The sequence below is a fragment of the Kogia breviceps genome, chromosome 3 (genome assembly GCF_026419965.1).
Source record: "Kogia breviceps isolate mKogBre1 chromosome 3, mKogBre1 haplotype 1, whole genome shotgun sequence".
In the NCBI taxonomy this organism is placed as follows: Eukaryota; Metazoa; Chordata; class Mammalia; order Artiodactyla; family Physeteridae; genus Kogia; species Kogia breviceps.
Window position 1 is genome coordinate 133,791,128 of NC_081312.1, and position 19,643 is coordinate 133,810,770.

Sequence of the window (19,643 nt, forward strand, 5' to 3'; positions counted from 1 at the left end):
CTTAGACTTGACATCAAAAGCACAATCTATAAAAGAAAAAAATATTTAATTTTGTTTTGCAGAAGACTCCATTAAGAGAATTATTTTAAAAAAAACTACAAAATTGGAGAAAATATTTGCAAACCATATACCCAACAAAGGACTAGTATCTAGCATATATAAAGAACTCTGTGGCTTCCCTGGTGGCGCAGTAGTTGAGAGTCCACCTGCCGATGCAGGGGACATGGGTTTGTGTCCCGGTCCGGAAAGATCCCACATGCTGTTGAACAGCTAGGCCTATGAGCCATGGCCGCTGAGCCTGTGCGTCCAGAGCCTGTGCTCCGCAACGGCAGAGGCCACAACAGTGAGAGGCCCACATAGCGCAAAAAAATAATAATAATAAAAATAAATAAATGCCCTTCAGTGCATAAAATGGCTAAATAAACAATATATCATACAATGGAATACATCCCAACAATAAAAAAGAACTACTGATAAACACAACAACTTGATTAAACCTCAAAGAAATTATGCTGAGTGAAAAAAGCCAATCTTCAGAGGATACAAGGCATGATTTTTTTTTAAATATAACATTGCTGAAATAATTTAGAGATGGAGAACTGATTAGTGGTTGTCAGGGACTAGGAACAGGGCAGGAGGGTAAGTGAGGCTATGAAAGGGTAGCAAGAGGTGGTCTTGTGGAGTTAGTAAATATCTTGATTGTGGTGGTGGTTACATGAAGCTACCATGTGATAAATTGCAGAGAGGTATACACACACAAAGAGTGCATAAGTAACTGATATAATTTGAATAAGCCCTGTGAATTATACCAATGTTAATTTTCTGGTTATGATATTGCACTAAAGTTAGAAAAAATGCTAACAATAGGGAGGCTGGGTGAAGGATATACAGGATGATCCTTACTGAAGACTTCTTCGCAACTCCCTATGAATCTATGATTATTTCAAAAATCAGATGTTTTTTAAAAAGAAACACAAGCTATACCTTGGAAGAAAATATTTCCAAATCATGTATCTAAGGACTAGTATCTAGAATATGTATTGCAACTCTTAAAATTCAACACTATAAAAACAAACATTGCAATTTAAAAATGTGAAAGACATCCACAGATATTTCAGCAGGGAGGCTACAGAGACAGCAAAAACACACATGGAAAGATGTTCAACATCATTAGCCATTAGGCAAATGCAAACTAGAACACAAGGAGATATCACTACATACCTATTTAAACATCTAAAATAAAAAGCGACAATAATAAATATGCTTGCAAGGATGCAGAAAAACTAGGTCTCTCATACACTGCCAGTAGAAATGTAAAATGGCATAGACACTCTGGAAAACCGTTTGGTGTTTTCTCTAAAAACTGAACACACACACTTATGACTCAGAAATCTCACTACTGGGCATGTATCCAGAAAAAGAGGAAACTTATGTCCATACAAAAACCTGTATATGAAAAAGAAAAAAAGAAACAAAACTTCTGCACACGAGTGCTTATAACAACATTATTTGTGATAAAGAAAAACTGGAAAAAACTAAAACACCCTTCAACAGGTTGAAAAGGTAGAGAAACTGTGACACGTGTATCCATGAAATACTACTTAGCAATAAAAAGGAATGGAATGTAAATTTCCAACACCAATCATAAATAAAGTCAAAAGATATCACACTAGAAAAAACAGCTGCAATTTATATCATGAAAGTGCTAAATTCCTTAATTCTACAAATCAGAGAAAAAAGTCCTATAAACCAATTTTTAAATGGGCAAAGTTCACAAACCAAACAATTCAAAGAAAAAGAAATACAACCATCTCAAACAAACTTCACCATCACTCTTAAGAGAAATGCAAGTAAAAACTATAATGAGGGCTTCTCTGGTGACGCAGTGGTTGAGAGTCCGCCGGCCAATGCAGGGGACACGGGTTTGTGCCCCTGTACAGGAAGATCCCACATACCGCAGAGCGGCTGGGCCCGTGAGCCATGGCCGCTGAGCCTGCGCGTCCGGAGGCTGTGCTCCGCAAAGTGAAAGGCCACAACAGTAAGAGGCCCACGTACTGCAAAAAAAAAAAAAAAAAAAAAAAAAAAAAACCCCCAAAAAACTATAATGAGTTACAAATATTCACCTAATAATTTGAAATGATCAAAAAGTTTAATAACATAGCATTGCTGAGGTACAGTGAAAAAACACTCTCAACATAGCTGCTAGGATTATGAATTCACACAAACCTTCTCTGGAGGGAAATTTGGCAACATCTTTCAAAATTTTAAACACATATTCTACTTCTAGGAATTTATCTTATAAAAACATTGGATATATTTAGACATGAGCATAGGGATATATATCACAGGACAATCTCTGTAATGCAGTTTTAATAGCAGGAAACTAAATGTCAATCAACAGGAGAATATTTAATAAAGCACACTCCAATCAACTACATACTAAGTAGATGTTAAAAAAAGAATGAGGCAAATATGAGGATGGGAACTTTCTGGAACTACATAAAAGGAACTGAAAACAACACCTCTGGTTGAAATAAAAGTAGGAGAGGGACTTCCTTTTCACTATAAACTCTTGTAACTTTTGACTTTTGTATTAAGTAAAAATGTATTAACATGCATTTTAATTACAATAAAAAATTAAATATAATAATCACATGTTAGTGCAGAATATATAAACAGATCAGGAGAACAGAATAAGGTCTGGAAGAATACTCATTCAAAAAAAGTTTTGGAGAAAATAAGAGCCTTACTCTCATATAAATAAAAATAAAATCAAGAACTGATGCAAAAAAGCCCACAAATATCAAATAGAAAATGTAGGCGCTTGCAATTTACTCATCTAGACACAGGATAGGTCATCAAAAATCAGAAGACAAAATCCATAAGTCACACTGTTTAATATAGGAAAAGCAATTAATATAATAAATAAATAACAAAAACCAGAGAGACATCTCAACAGAGAGAAAGCATTTAAACCAATTCCAACATACTTTCATGATTTTTAAAAATTCAACAAAAAGAATATCTATGAAAAAAAATCCACAGCTAACATCATACCCAATGGTAAAAGACTAGATGCTTTCCCTCTAAAGAGCAAGATTAAGAATGTCTACTCTTCAAATTCAATAGCACATGAAAAGGATTATACACCATGACCTAGTGGGGTTTATTATGAAATACTAGGATTAAAAAATGACAATTAATCAATGTAAAATACCACATTAAAAGAACAGAAAAAAACCAAAACACGTGACCATCTCATTTGATACAGAAAATGCACCTGACAAAATTCAATACCCTTTCATGATAAAAATACTCAATAAACTAAAACTAGAAGGAAACTATCTCAACATAATTGAGACCATATATGAAAAACCCACATAATACTGAATGGTAAAAGATTGAAAGCTTTTCCTCTGAGATCAGGAACAAAGTAACTTTCTATTCAACACATCATACTATAAGTCCTATCCAGAGCACTAAGGTAAGAAAAAGAAATAAAACGAAGTAAAATTATCTCTGTTCACAGATGACATGACATATACGTAGAAAACCTTAAAGATTCCACAAAAAACTAGTAAACAAATTCAGGAATGTTGCAGAAAACAAAATTAACACTCAAAAATCAGTAGCACTTCTATACACTAACAATGACCAATCTGAAAAGGAAATTAAGAAAATAATCTGATTTTCTATTATAGCATCAAAAAGGATGAAATACTTAGGAATAAACTTAACCAAGGAGGCAAAAGACTTAACATGCTGAAAATTACAAAGCACTGCTGAAAGAAACTAACACAAATAAATGGAAACACATCCAGTGCTCATGGATGGGAAGACTTAATATTGTTAAAAAAATGTCCATATTACCCAAAGTGATCTGCAGATTCAATATAATCCATATCAAAATCCTAATAGCATTTTCTGCAGAAATCAAAAAAAATCATCTTAAAATTCATCTAGAATTGAAAGGGACTCCAAGGAGCCAAACAATCTTAAAAAAAAAAAAAAGTCAGAGGTCTCATATTTCCTGATATCAAAACACATACCAAAGCTATAGTAATCAAAACAATACAGTACAAAACAAACAAAAAACAATGTGGTACTGACATAAAGATACATAGATCAAGGGAACAGAAAAGAGCCCAGAAATAAACCCTTGCACATAGGGTCAAATGATCTTTGCAAGAGTGCTAAGACTACACAATGGGGAAAGAATAGTCTATTCAACAAATTGTGTTAGAGGATCTGGATATCCACACACAAAATAACAAGGTTGGACCATTCCTTTAGAGCATACACAAAAATTAACTCAAAATGAATTAAAGACCTGGAACTATAAAACTTCTAGAAAAAAATATAGGGGAGACACTTCATGATACTGCATGCATTTGGTAATTATTTCTTAGATATGACACCAAAAGCACAGGCAACAAAAGCAAAAACAGACACTTGAGGCTACATCAAACTTAAAAACATATTCACATAAATGGAAACAACAGCGTGAAACGGCAATCTAGGGAGTGGCAGAAATATTTAGAAATCATATCTGATCAGTGTTTTGTTTGTTTTAATTATTTTTGGCTGTGTTGGGTCTTCGTTCCTGCATGCGGGCTTTCTCTAGTTGCGGCGAGCGGGGGCTACTCTTTGTTGCGGTGTGCGGGCTTCTCATTGCAGTGGCTTCTCTTGCTGTGGAGCATGGGCTCTAGGCGTGGGGACTTCAGTAGTTGTGGTACGCAGGCTCAGTAGTTGTGGCACATGGGCTTAGTTGCTCCACAGCATGTGGAATCTTCCCGGACCAGGGCTCGAACCCGTGTCCCCTGCATTGGCAGGCAGATTCTTAATCACTGCACCACCAGGGAAGTCCTGATCAGGGTTTAATATTCAGAATAAATTAAAAACAGCTACAACTCAACAACAGAAAAACAACCCAATTAAAAAAATGGGCAAAGGATAGAGATTTCTCCAAAGATATACAAATGGCCAACAAATACATGAATAGATGCTCAACATCATGAATCATCAGAGAAATGCAAATCAAAAGCACAAGATATTACTTCATAACCATTAGGATACCCACCATTAAAAAAAAAACAAAAACAGAAAATAAGTGTTGGAGGGAATGTGGAGAATCTGGAACCCCCTGTACACTGTTAGTGGGAATGTTAAATGGCACAGCCATTATGGAAAACATGGCTGTACCATGTATGATGGTTCCTCAAAAAATTAAAAATAGAACTACCATATGATCCAACACTCACTTTTGGACATAAATCCGAACGAACTGAAAACAGGATCTCAGCTATTTGCACAATCATGTTCATAGCAGCATTATTCACAACAATCGAGAGGTGGAAGCAACCTAAATGTCCATCCAGGTGAATGGCTAACCAAATGTGGTACATGCATAAAACGGAATATTAATTAGCCTTAAAAAGGCAGGAAATTCTGTCACACGCTACAATACAGATGAAACTTAAGGGCACTGTGTTAAAGGAAATAAGCCAGTCACAAAAAGATAAGTACTGTATAATTCCACTTATATGAAGTACTTAAGTAGTTAAATTCTTAGAAATTAAAGTGCAATGGTGGTTTACCAGGGGTTGGGGGGAAAGAGAAATGGAGAGTTGTTTTCTGGGTATAGAGTTTCAGGTTTTTGGTTTTTTTAACATCTTTATTGGAGTATAATTGCTTTACACTGTTGTGTTAGTTTCTGCTTTATAACGAAGTAAGTGAATCAGCTATACATATACATATATCCCCATATCTCCTCCCTCTTGCATCTCCCTCCCACCCTCCCTATCCCACCCCTCTAGGTGGTCACAAAGCACCGAGCTGATCTCCCTGTGCCATGCAGCTGCTTCCCACTAGCTATCTATTTTACATTTGATAGTGTATATATGTCCATGCCACTCTCTCACTTCATCCCAGCTTACCCTTCCCCCTCCTTTTGTCCTCAGCCCATTCTCTATGTCTGTGTCTTTAAGGTAAAAAAGTTCTACAGGTCTGTTGCACAATATGAATATACTTAACACTACTAAAATGTACACTTAAAAATGGTTAAAAGAGAAATGTTTTTACCACAACTTTAAAAAAAATTTCAAGGAAATTAGACATATCCCACTAAAAAGAATTATATACCAACCTGCAAAAGAATGAAGTACTGGATGCATGCTGTAACATGGGTGAATCTTAAAAACATTATGCAAGTGAAAGCCAGTCACAAAAAGGCCATATATTATATGATTCCATTAATATGAAATAGCCAGAATAGGCAAATCCATAGAGACAGAAAGACAATTAATGGTTTTCAGGGGCTGGGAGGAGGGGCAAATGGGAGTGACTGCTAATCAGTATGGTGTTTCTTTTGGGGGTGATGAATTTTTTTAAATTAAATAGTAGTGATGGGTACACAACTCCATGAATATACTAAAAACCATTGAACTGTATGCTTTAACAGGGTGAAGCTGTTACTTGAAAAATCCAAACACCATAAAAGTAATAACAGAGTTGACACCTTAACTTTTTTCAACTTCTGTGTAATGAAAGATTTTAGAAATTACATAATAAGATCTGTAACAGACCAAGATAAAATATTTACAACATATAATAGAGGGCTGGCTAGTATGCAACACATACAAAGTACAAACCAATAAAAAAAAGAAATATAGAGACTAGAAAAATGAGCAAAGAATATAAACAAGCAATTCATGGATGACAAGTGGTTAATAATCATTAAAATGTTTGGCTTCAGCAGTAAGCAAAAATATATAAATTAAAACAAGATGGTTTTCATTTTATCAGTTTATAAAAATTGTTTAAAGTACTGATAAAACTGTGGATAATAGGCACTTTCATAACAATGTTGTTGGTCGGAGTGTAAACTCTTTTGGCAGGCGGGGGATGAAATTTGATAGCAAATTAGAAATATGCATATCCTTTGACCTAGCAAAATTATTTTAAATTTTAAAAAATACATAATTACAAAAATATATACTCATATATATGGATGTTTGCTGGAAGAGGAGCAAAAAATAGAAACAATACATACGTTCATGGAAAGGAGAAAACTTACGTTTACAACTATACTATGATACATTCTTTAGGAGTTCAAAGAAATAACATGATCTACGTGAGAAAGTTTTTATAATGTACTATGATGTTAAATACAATTCAGAAGATCTGGAGTGTGGAAAATCTCTATTTTTTATAAGCACCCTCAATAATTCTGACTCAACTACTCCACAAGACAAAAATGTTAAATTCATGCTCCCTGGTAAATATAATCTCTTTAATTTTTATCCTTAGGTTATGCCTTTTAGTTTACTTTCCCTTATGTCTTCTAAGATGAACTATGTATATTTGACTCCTCTACTAGATCATGAACTCGTTGAATAACCATGTCTTATTTTTTCTCAAAAACCAGAATGATGCCTGGCACAAAAAGGAACTTAATAAATATTAAATGAATAAATTTTTTAAAAATCAAAAATATTATATTTTTGTATCTATGTTGTCTAAAACATCAGGAGGAATGAATGGAAAAGACTGTACTTTCATGACCATGGGTATTTACATAAAAATGAAAACATGCTTTATTATGAACTTTGTTCTCTTGGAACATTTTACAGTAGCTTGATCCATATGGAAAGGATAAAAATAAGCAAAAAAAATAAAGAACTAAAGAAAAATAACCGATAAAATAATCCTCTGTAACTTCATTTTATATTTCTCTTTTATTTATGTAATTTTAGAAGAACTTTAAACTTTTTACTTATAATTTTTTCCCTATTGTATTTGAGGAGTCTTAGAATCTTCATCTTATTTTTTTTCTTTTTTCTTTGCGGTACGCAGGCCTCTCACTGTTGTGGCCTCTCCCGTTGCGGAGCACAGGCTCCAGACGCGCAGGCTCAGTGGCCATGGCTCATGGGCCCAGCCGCTCCGCGCCATGTGGGATCTTCCCGGACCGGGGCACGAACCCATGTCCCCTGCATTGGCAGGCAGACTCTCAACCACCGTGCCACCAGGCAAGGCCTCTTCATCTTATTTTTAAGGTCTCTTTATATCGTATAAAATACCATAAATTATTTTCTTTAAGGCAAACAAGGTTTTGCTCCCCACAAATATCAGAAAACCAGGGAGATTTTGAGATTAACTACACATACTTGTCATTTCAACAGAATGAATTTAGCAAACACCTGAAATCTACACTGGGTTGAAAAAAACTTAATTCCTCTTTAAGATACTTAGGTATTGAGTTATGAAGGGTCTATTATTAAGGGTCTATAATTTTAACACCTTAAAAATAATTCTAGGACTTCCCTGGTGGTTCAGTGGTGCCTGCCAATGCAGGGAACACGGGTTCAAGCCCTGGTCTGGGAAGATTCCACATGCTGAGGAGCAACTAAGCCCATGCACCATAACTACTGAGCCTGTACTCTAGAGCCCGTGAACCACAACTACTGAAGCCCTTGTGCCTAGAGCCATGCTCCGCAACAAGTGAAGTCACTGCAATGAGAAGCCCGCTCACCGCAACTAGAGAAAGCCCATGCACTGCAACGAAGATGCAACACAGCCAAAAATAAATAAATAATTTATTTTTTTTAAATTCTAGTGACTAAGATCTAGAGGTGCTAAATCAGAATTCCTCACATGTACTGTGAATTTCACAGAGGTCCAAACTGATGAAATAAAACTCCATTTACAGTATGTACTGGTAAAAATTATCATGTAAAATTAAAATGTCAAACCCTCTTTCAATGTATGTATGAAATACAAAAGACCTTCAGTAGTTCTCCATACAGTAAATTTCAACACAGTGATCCCACCTGTAGATCCAATGAATTCTACTGGGAAAAAATTAAAAAATCAAGAAGACTTCACTAAATAAAAATGAGAGCAAAAGATGTTATAAAATTGCAAAATTATTTTAAAGAACAATTTTTTAAACACTTTCATTTATTTTTAATATGTTATACAGGAGCATTGGCTTTGGAAGCAAACTTACTTATTTTCAAATCCTGACACCTTCCCCTCATCTCTGTGAATTATCTTCTTCAGGTCTCAGCTACTACCACTTTCATAAAATTTAGGCTATTGGTCTAACCGTCCAAAGCTGTTTGGAGGCTTAAATGAGATAACAGATATAAAACTCCTAGCTTAATGCTTGTCAGAGCAGATAGTAATTTTTAGTTGTGTATCTAATTTCTCTCATGTATTAAAGACTTTATAATAATTCTAACTGATCCTTAAAATATTCTCTATAGTAAATATATCATTTAATTAAATGTTATTCGATAATTGGATATTTAAGTTATTTCTAATTTTTATACTGGAAATAATGTTGCAATGAATATTCTTAGGCTTTGAGTTCCCAAACATGGAACTAATAGATAAAAAAGTATTAAGCTCTTGCTGCATATTGCCAAAATGTACTCTCAAAGAGCTGTATTATAGTTTATATTGCTACCAGCAATGAACATAACTTTTTAACACATCTCATGGATATTGTATAGAAATTCATATATATTTTAATGTAAGCTATAGACAAGATTTAAAACCTCATTATTAACTTATTTTGAATTTTGGTTAAAACTAGTGAAATTCAGTATCTTTTCATGTTTCCTAGTTGCACTTCCCCTTTAATAATTTTCATACACTAATAGTCTTAGTATCCTACCCCATATTGATTTGTGAGTTCTTTCCTTCAGTCTTATATTTGATTCAAATATTTTTATTCGGTATTTACTCTGACAATTGGGGTTTTAAAAAAAAAAACAAACTGGTGCATAGGGTTTTGACATTTTAATGTAATCAACTCCATCATTTCCTTTTGAGGTTTCTTAAATTGTATGTAAACATGAACTGCTAATTTTACATTTAAACTTTACATGGAGAGGTGGTGAAAAGAAACAAAAAATGCCACGAGTACTTAAAGATAAGTGATTTTCCCCTCTCATTCATACCTTATGTAATAAAATAATTCTAAAATTAATAAAATTTAAGAGCAGAAATAAAATATTCAAAACTACAGCACCAAAATAAACAATGAAACAGAATTCTAAGAACTGCAGAGAACATGTAGAGGTGATAAATTGAATTTGTTTTGTTAAAGTAATTCAGCCTTTTTATTTTTACCTACCTTAAAGTGATTTAATTCTAATAATACATTCAACATCCAGCTTCTTTTAAACTGCAAAATCCCCATCTTTGGCATATCTAAGGCTTATTTACATTTTAGTGTTAATAAGTTTAGCAAGAGTAGTGCCAAAAAACTAGAATGACTAATTGCCACTCAAAACCATGGGAGTCATCTGGAAGCACTGTCAACACCGAAATAGTAAGGCTCAAAAAAGGAAATGGCAGTCCAATGGGTAGGACTCTGCGATTCTACTGCAGGGGGCATGGGTTCGATCTCTGGTCAAGGAACTAAGATCCCATATGCCACAAGGTGGCCACACACAAAAAAAAGAGAGAGAAAAAAGGGAATGGCCTAAAATTACCTTCCAATCACCCAGATATCTAACAACAAAACTTCTGTTTTAAAAAAAGCAAAGAAACAGAATACCTTTTGTTGTACCTTCTCCCTTTGTTGTACCATCCTACCTGTACCACCATTACCACAACCAAGTCCTCCAGCTGGTTGGTCTGCAGCTTGTATAGTAACTCAACTTGTGCTGGGAAGACTGGACCAAAGTGGTGTAGGATTCACTGGCAAATTCTGAAATGCTACATTTCAAGCACTATATATACTACATGTTTAATCTTTAAATTTCATCCCAATAAAGTCTTATATGTTGGATTTCTCTGTAAAACTATACTTGCTCGCTTCTGAACCTAAATGGCTGGCTCATTAATCTCACAATTAAAATGTTTAATGTCATATTTACAATTATACACAAGGATTCTTTACTGATTCTGATCATCAAGATTCCTTCCCAACAACAACAAAGTCCATCATTCTAGTTCCCAAGATAACAATCAAGAACACAAAGATTCATTTATTAAAAACACAATAGATGGCTTCAGGCTTCTGGGCCACTTATACAAACAATAATAAAAATATTAAATTGAATTCACCAGATAAAAAGACAGATTATCTACCAGGGGATGTAGATTTAGATGTAAATTTTAGATTTTGTTTTGAAAGTCAGAAATCAGTGCTGCTCTCCAAAAAAAAATTGCAGAGGAAGGAGCACTTCCAAATTCATTCTATGAGGCCACCATCACCCTGATAACAAAATCAGATAAAGATACCACAAGAAAAGAAAATTACAGGCCAGTATCACTGATGGACACAGACGTAGAAAGCCTCAACAAAATACTAGCAAACCGAATCCAGCAATACGTTAAAAGGATTATACACCATGATCAAGTGGGATTTATCCCAGGAATGCAAGGATTTTTCAATATCTGCAAATCAATCAGTGCAATACACCACATTAACAAACTGAAGAATAAAAACCATATGATCATCTCAATAGATTCAGAAAAAGCTTTTGATAAAATTCAACATCCATTTATGATAAACACACTCCAGAAACTGGGCATAGAGGGAACATACCTCAACATACTAAAAGCCGTATATGACAAACCCACAGCTAACATCATACTCAATGGGGAAAAGCTGAAAACATTTCCTCTAAAATCAGGAACAAGACAAGGATATTCACTCTCACCACTTTTATTCAACATAATTTTGGAAGTCCTAGCCCAGCAATCAAAGAAAAAAAAGAAATAAAAAGAATCCAAAGTGGAAAAGAAGAAGTAAAACTGTCACTGTTTGCAAATGACATGATACAATACATAGAAAATCCTAAAGATGCTACCAGAAAACTACTAGAGCTCATCAATGAATTTGGTGAAGCTGCAGGCTACAAAATCAATACAAAGAAATCTGTTGCATTTCTATACACTAACAATGAAATGTCAGAAAGAGAAATTAAGGAAACAATCCCATTTACCATTGCATCAGAAGAATAAAATACTTAGTAATAAACCTACCTATGGAGGCAAAAAAACCTGTACTCAGAAAACTATAAGATGCTGATGAAAGACATCGAAAATGACACAAATGGAAAGATATACCATGTTCTTGGACTGGAAGAACCAATACTGCCAAAATGACTTACTACCCAAGTCAATCTACAAATTCAATGCAATTCCTATCAAATTACCAATTGCATTTTTCACATAACTAGAACAAAAAATTTTATAATTTGTATGGAAACACAAAAGACCCCGAATAGCAAAAGCCATCCTGAGAAAGAAAAATGAAGATGGAGGAATCAGGCTCCCTGACGTCACACTATACTACAAAGCTGCAGTAATCAAAACAGTATGGCACTGGCACAAAAACAGAAATACAGATCAATGGAACAGAACAGAAAGCCCAGAAATAAATCCACACAAACAGTCAATTAATCCACATCAAAGGAGGCAAGAATATACAATGCAGAAAAGACAGTCTCTTCAGTAAGGGGTACTGGAAACACTGGACAGCTACATGTAAAAGAATGAAATTACAACATTCTCTAACACCATACACAAAAATAAACTCAAAATGGATTAAAGATCTAAATGTAAGACCTGATACTATAAAACTCCTAGAGGAAAACATAGGCAGAACACTCTCTGACATAAATTACAGCAATATCTTTTTGGATCCGTCTCCTAGAGTAATGGAAATAAAAACAAAAATAAACAAATGGGACGTAATCAACCTTACCAGCTTTTGCACAGCAAAGGAAACCATAAACAAAACAAAAAGACAGGCTTCCCTGGTGGCGAAGTGGTTGAGAATCCGCCTGCCAATGCAGGGGACACAGGTTTGAGCCCTGGTCCAGGGGGATCCCACCTGCCACGGAGCAACAAAGCCCATGCGCCACAACTACTGAGCCTGCACTCTAGAACCCACGAGCCACAACTACTGAAGCCTGTGCACCTGGAGCCTGTGCTCTGCAACAAAAGAAGCCATCCCACTGAGAAGCCTGGGCACTGCAATGAAGAGTAGCCCCCGCTCACCGCAACTAGAGAAACCCCACATGCAGCAATGAAGACCCAACACAGCCAAAAATAAAATAAATGAATTTTTTTTTAAAAAAAGGCAATCTACAGAATGGGAGAAAATATTTGCAAATGATGCGACTGACAAGGGATTAATCTCCAAAATATACAAATAGCTCATACAGCTCAACAGCAAATAAAAACCAAACAACCTAATCAAAAAATGGGCAGAAGACCTAAAAAGACATTTCTCCAAAAAAGACAAACAGATGGCCAAGAAGCACATGAAAAGATGCTCAATATCGCTAATTATTAGAGAAATGCAAATCAAAACTACAATGAGGTATCACCTCACATTGGTCAGATTGGCCATCATCAAAAAATCTACAAATAATAAATGCTGGAGAGGGTGTGGAGAAAAAGGAACCTCCCTACACTGTTGGTGGGAATGTAAATTGATATAGCCGCTATGGAGAACAGCAAGGAGGTTCCTTAAAAAACTAATAATAGAGCTACCATATTATCCAGCAATCCCACTCCTGGGCATATATCTGGAGAAAACCATAATTCAAAAAGATAAATGCACCCCAATGTTCATTGCAGCAGTGTTTACAATAGCCAAGAATGGCTAGCAACCTAACTGTCCATCAAGAGATGAATGGATAAAGATGACATGGTATATATACACAATGGAATATTACTCAGCCATAAAAAAGAATGAAATAATGCCATTTGTAACAACATGGATGGACCTAGAGATTATCATACTAAGTGAAGTAGTGAAGTAAGCCAGACAGAGGAAGACAAATATCATATGATATCACTTACATGAGGAATCTAAAGAAAAGGATACAAATGAACTTATCTACAAAACAGAAATGGACTCTCAAACATAGGAAACAAACTAATGGTTGCCAAGGGGAGGAGGGGAGAGGGATAAATTAGGAGTCTGGGATTAAAATATACACACTACTATACACAAAATAGATAACTAGGGCTTCCCTGGTGGCGCAGAGGTTGAGAGTCTGCCTGCTGATGCAGGGGACACGGGTTCGTGCCCTGGTCTGGGAAGATCCCACATGCCGTGGAGTGGCTGGGCCTGTGAGCCATGGCCACTGAGCCTGTGCATCCGGAACCTGTGCTCCGCAACGGGAGAGGCCCCAACAGTGAGAGGCCCGCGTACCGCAAAAAAAAAAAAAAAAAAAAAAAAAAAGATAACAAGGACCTACTGTATAGTGCAGGGAACTATACTCAGTATCTTGGTATCTTGTAATAACATATAATTAAAGAGAATGTAAAAAAAGAATATATATATTTATATATGTGTGTATAACTGAATCACTTTACTATGTACCTGAAATTAACACAACATTGTAAATCTACTATATTTCAATAAAAATTTAAAATATAAAAATAAAGATAAATAAAATAGCAATTTATAATATTTAATGGACACTAGTTTATGGTGATACTGTTGTATTCAACAACAAATGTAATTAAAATGCACAACCAATAAATTAGTCAAATTAGCCAAAGTTTAAAATAAATAAATAAATTCTCTCTACATCTCTTAAAAAAGAAAAGAAAAGAAACCAGTGCTGCCAAATTAGGAAGAAAAGTTCCTAGGGAAGAAACCTGCCTACAGAAAAAATTAGTGCTTTTGATTTCCTAAAATTCAAGTACAGAAGAGCACAGCTTGTGTTGAATTGTTAGAAGGCAAATTTTCTAAAAGCAGAGTAGAGTAAATCATAAAACCTCTGAATGCCCTTCCCAATACTTATCAGAGTCTGTGTCCTTGAATTTGCATCACCTGATCTTTAGGCACTGGCTATTAGGCATGTGGAGGAAGGCAAACTCAATTATAAAAAATGAGAAGAGAAGGAAACTGTGAAATCTAATCCAATGCCAGTCGAGCCCTTGGCAGAAAACACTGGTAACCAATGTTATTAAGATGTAGCAGAAACCTTACCCACACTGCACAAAACAAGATGGATCGTTTTAACTATTTAGGAGTGCTGAAGCATCTGCTGCCTTGTTTCCTAAGGCAAAAAACCAAGTGCATATATATAAAATATATATATATTAATTCAAATCTTTTCTATAAATTATTCATACATCTTCCCAAGCCTAAAATAATAATTTTCTATATACAAATGTTCTACTTTAAAAAGGAAACAGACTGACCTAGCTTTCTAAAATACTGAAACTATAAACCCTATACACCTAGGATGTTGGACATCCCTAGGAAATACCAATACACTGTCCCACATCAAATTAAATTATAACTACTTGTAACAGAACTCAGGAAAATCAAATACGTAACCCAGAGAAGAGATATTTGTGGTGTTTAACAGAAAAGATTGTTTGACAAACATTAAAACTTAAATAGAAACCACCTTCCAAGATGTAAAAAAAGAGGGAGGGAGGGATAAATTGGGAGACTGGGATTGACATATACACATTACTATATATAAAATAGATAAGAACCTACTGTATAGCACAGGGAACTCTACTCAATACTCTGTAATGACCTATATGGGAAAAGGATCTAAAAAAGAGCAGATATATGTATAACTGATTCACTCTGCTGTACAGCAGAAACTAACACAACATTTTAAATCAACTATACTCCAATAAAAATTAATTTTTAAAAAGACAAAAAAAAGAGAAAGACAAAAAAGTGACTTGTTTCATGACAAACTGAAGAATGACATCCATATGACCAATTAAAATGTCTCAGTGTTTCAGATTCTTCAGTATGTAGCATCCAAATACTTCGCAAAATAAAACAGACTTTATTGTATTTAAATAAATTGGAGAGCTAATAATTGTTTACTGTGGTTACCACATAAGAGGTTCATGAGGTTCATTGCTCTGTATATTATGGGAATATACAGATGAATGCAGCAGAGCTGATTTTGAGGAACTAACAACAAAATGTTATTAAGAGCATGCGGGAAAGTGAAATTGATTTGGATGGGGGGAAGAACAGACAGATATAAGGGGGGCATCTTAGAAAGATTAATGGAAAAGGTTTTTAAAAGCATTTGAAATGGGCCTCATAGAACAAACAGGATTTTAATACTGACAGACAAAAATACACAGTAAATCAAGCATTTTACTTTACAACCACCTTTACTTCATCTCCCAATTAATGAAAAGAATTCTCTTTAATGTGTTCCAAAATGAATAAAGACCTTAAAATTACTTATTGTTAAAGAAATGATAACAAGATGATTATAAAAATGGATAAGAATTATCTAATAAAATGGGGGAATACCAAAACTATTGTTTTGATTTTAGTTAGAAACATGAACCATGCATACAAACATTCAGCTTACACTAGAACACCTTAAACTCTGTTTAAATCTAGTGCTTACAGATAAAATGGAAGGGGAAAAAATGAAAAATTAAATTTACCCATCACATTCTGGGCTCAAGTGATTAAATGTGATGAACTAGCTAAGTACAGGTTAAAACTAAACTCTTAAGAGCTTGTAATGATTTTTAATGTATTCAATATGTATACTAAGAAAGAGAATGCTGCAAGCCATTTAATTTTTCAGAGAATATTGTTTTCCTAAACTTAAAACAAACAATCTACTGGTGAAAGTAATCCCTTAGAAAACTGAATTCCATGATGAAGTAGTCATTTCATTTAATGAAGTACAGAGATAGTCTTTTAACAATGTTAAAAATCTTATAGATTCCTTTTTCAATTTTTTTTTTTTTTTACTTAACAGGGCCTTAAAATATGTTCATCCTAAACTCTTGCAGATTACTCAGAATATTTTTTCAAATTCTCTGACTATTTCCATCCCCTGCATAGTTACTGAATCAATAAACTTCCACAAATTACTTTCTGGTGATCTTTTTATGCATAACCAAAATGTTTGCTTTTATTTTAGTTCTATGATAACAATGAGAAATTAGAAATCTATTTACATACCACCAAGCAATTCCATACCACCTATTCATTTTGTGTTTATATCACAAACAATGGATTTATTCATGAAAACTGGTGTTCTATAAAGTTGCCACAAACAATGAGTTAGTGAATACTGAACCATTGCTCCTAGGAGAAATACAGGGTTAGGTTCCTGCAAGCCTCTGAGCACATTTTCATCAACTGATCAATACCTAACCTTGTTTTATGTGTGCTTCTGTTTAAAGACACCTTATTTGATATATATTGATGATTCATTCACACTAAGCTCATTGCCAACAGCACTGTAACTCAAGCCTGAACAAGTGATCTAATACATGTATTTTCTCCATAATGCACATCACAGTCTTTGTGCATACAGGAACACTAGACAAAACTTTAGCACTATGCTTGGGGGCCATTTTAAACAATGCAATCACCAACAAAAAGCACAGAAATGCAAAAAATGTGGCATTAAGTAGAGTGCAAAGAGGACATTTGTTTACAATATGAGAGCAGAAAACATGAAAGCAAGAACCACCTAGTTCAACCACAGGTGGGAAAGCACACGTGAGCCAACTCAAATTCTTTGCAGCTCTGTGCATGTCTATAAATGGCTGTGAAACTGTTGTGAGTAGTGATTTTGGATTTACTGAGATAGCAGGTATTCATCCACTAGCATGTGCAAATAATGAGGCTTGACAATACAAAGAAAGTCCAATTAAATAAATCTTATGGGAAATATTTTAGCTTCAACCAGTCAATTTTGTAAGGGTTTACTTAATGGTTATCAAGAATGGGCAAAACTTTATGACATTGTTCTTAAACTGCCACACAAAAACACCCCATTGAAGCATTCTGTAAATTTTCAGATGAAGAGTAAAGACAGAAAAATTATTTAAAATTTATTGACTATTCTTTAAAAACAGTCATTAGGGAGAAAATACTATAGAAAGACAGCAAAAACTATCTGCAGCTTTAACAACACAATTTCTTATGAACTACCTGCTTCTCATATCTTTCTAGGGAAAAACCAGATGTTTGCCCACTATTATTACACACTAAAAAGTTCATAAGGATAAAGTACCCTGAAGTAGTAAAACAATAAGATATAAATTATGATATATTAAGTTAAACTGAAAAGGCATAAAAAGACAGTGTAGACAATTAGGAATGAACACATAACATACATTTAAGCAAAGTACCTCAGTAAAATAAAAATAATTTAAAATGCTCAATTTTTATTTATTAATATTTAAAATATTATCCAATATAACCAGAATGTATGTCCAGTTTGCATTTCTACTTTTCATAACAAAATTTAGATACGTATGTAAACATCACCTATGCACACTGGTACTTAAAATTTATATTAGTGAAACCGAAAACAAGAAGATATGTTAATTATTAAGACCCAAAGAAAATTTGAGAGCTAAGAATAAATCAAATAAAAGCCACCAACATTCTTTTCCTTTCAAATTTCAGATGATGTTCACTATAGCATGTTTTTGGCAGCGAAAAACTAGAAAATACTTTTATTTTTTTTTCTCTACGCGGGCCTCTCACAGAGTTGGCCTCTCCCACTGCGGAGCACAGGCTCCGGAGGCGCAGGCTCAGCGGCCATGGCTTACGGGCCCAGCTGCTCCGCGGCATGTGGGATCTTCCCGGACTGGGGCACGAACCCATGTCCCCTGCATCGGCAGGCGGACTCTCAAGCAATGCGCCATCAGGGAAGCCGGAAAATATGTCTTTTAATAGAGGACTTATTTAGAACATAAAATAATACACAGTCTTTAATAAAGAAATGAGCTCATATATATATACACACACGTACACATAGACACTATATATACGTGTGTGTATATATAGCCTTCAATTAAAAATGGGACAGGGCTTCCCTGGTGGTGCAGTGGTTGAGAGTCTGCCTGCCGATGCAGGGGACACGGGTTCGTGCCCCAGTCTTGGAAGATCCCACATGCCGCGGAGCGGCTGGGCCCCTGAGCCATGGCCGCTGAGCCCCTGAGCCATGGCCGCTGAGCTTGCGCATCCCGAGCCTGTGCTCCACAACGGGAGATGCCACAAGTGAGAGGCCCGCGTACCAGGGGGAAAAAAGAAAGAAAAAAAAGGGACAGACAGACAAGGAAAAATGTCTATAATATATTAGTAAGGCAAAAAAGGGGGTAGGGGCGTCACAGAACACTATGTATTGATACAATATAATTCCTTCTTAAAAACAAGAAACGTAACTTGCTTATATATGCATATATACTGAACTGCTAACAAGGAAGGAACTTTGGCACTTTCATTTTTTATAATGAGCATGTATAAGTTTTAAAAGCTTACAGTAGGTTCTCAGCAAGTGTTAAGTTTTCTTATTAATGGCTACTTTAAAAATAGTCATGTGAAAAAATTCATGTTGTTTGAAAATGACTCCTATAATCTTATTGTTAGTCTACTAAAAATAATTTATAACAAACATTTCCCAGTTCAAAGAATTTCTGTAAATGTTCTCAAAATTCAACACTCACCAATCCCCCAAACTGAAATGTTTACTGATTTGTAATAGGGGTTGGCAAACTTTTTCTGTAAAAGCCAGACAGTAAATATTTTAGGTTTTGCAGACATACATGGTGTATGTTGCATATTCTTCTGTTTTTGTTTTATTTTACAACTCTTTAGGAATATTAAAAAAAAAATTCTTAGCTCAGATCCA

At 34.8% G+C, this 19,643-nt stretch overlaps 1 protein-coding gene across 4 annotated transcripts in view; it reads right to left on the reverse strand.

Moving 5' to 3' along the window:
- PIAS1 (protein inhibitor of activated STAT 1) overlaps window positions 1–19,643 on the reverse strand; it is a 121,678-nt gene that overhangs the window by 73,680 nt on the left and 28,355 nt on the right. The window lies entirely within an intron of this gene.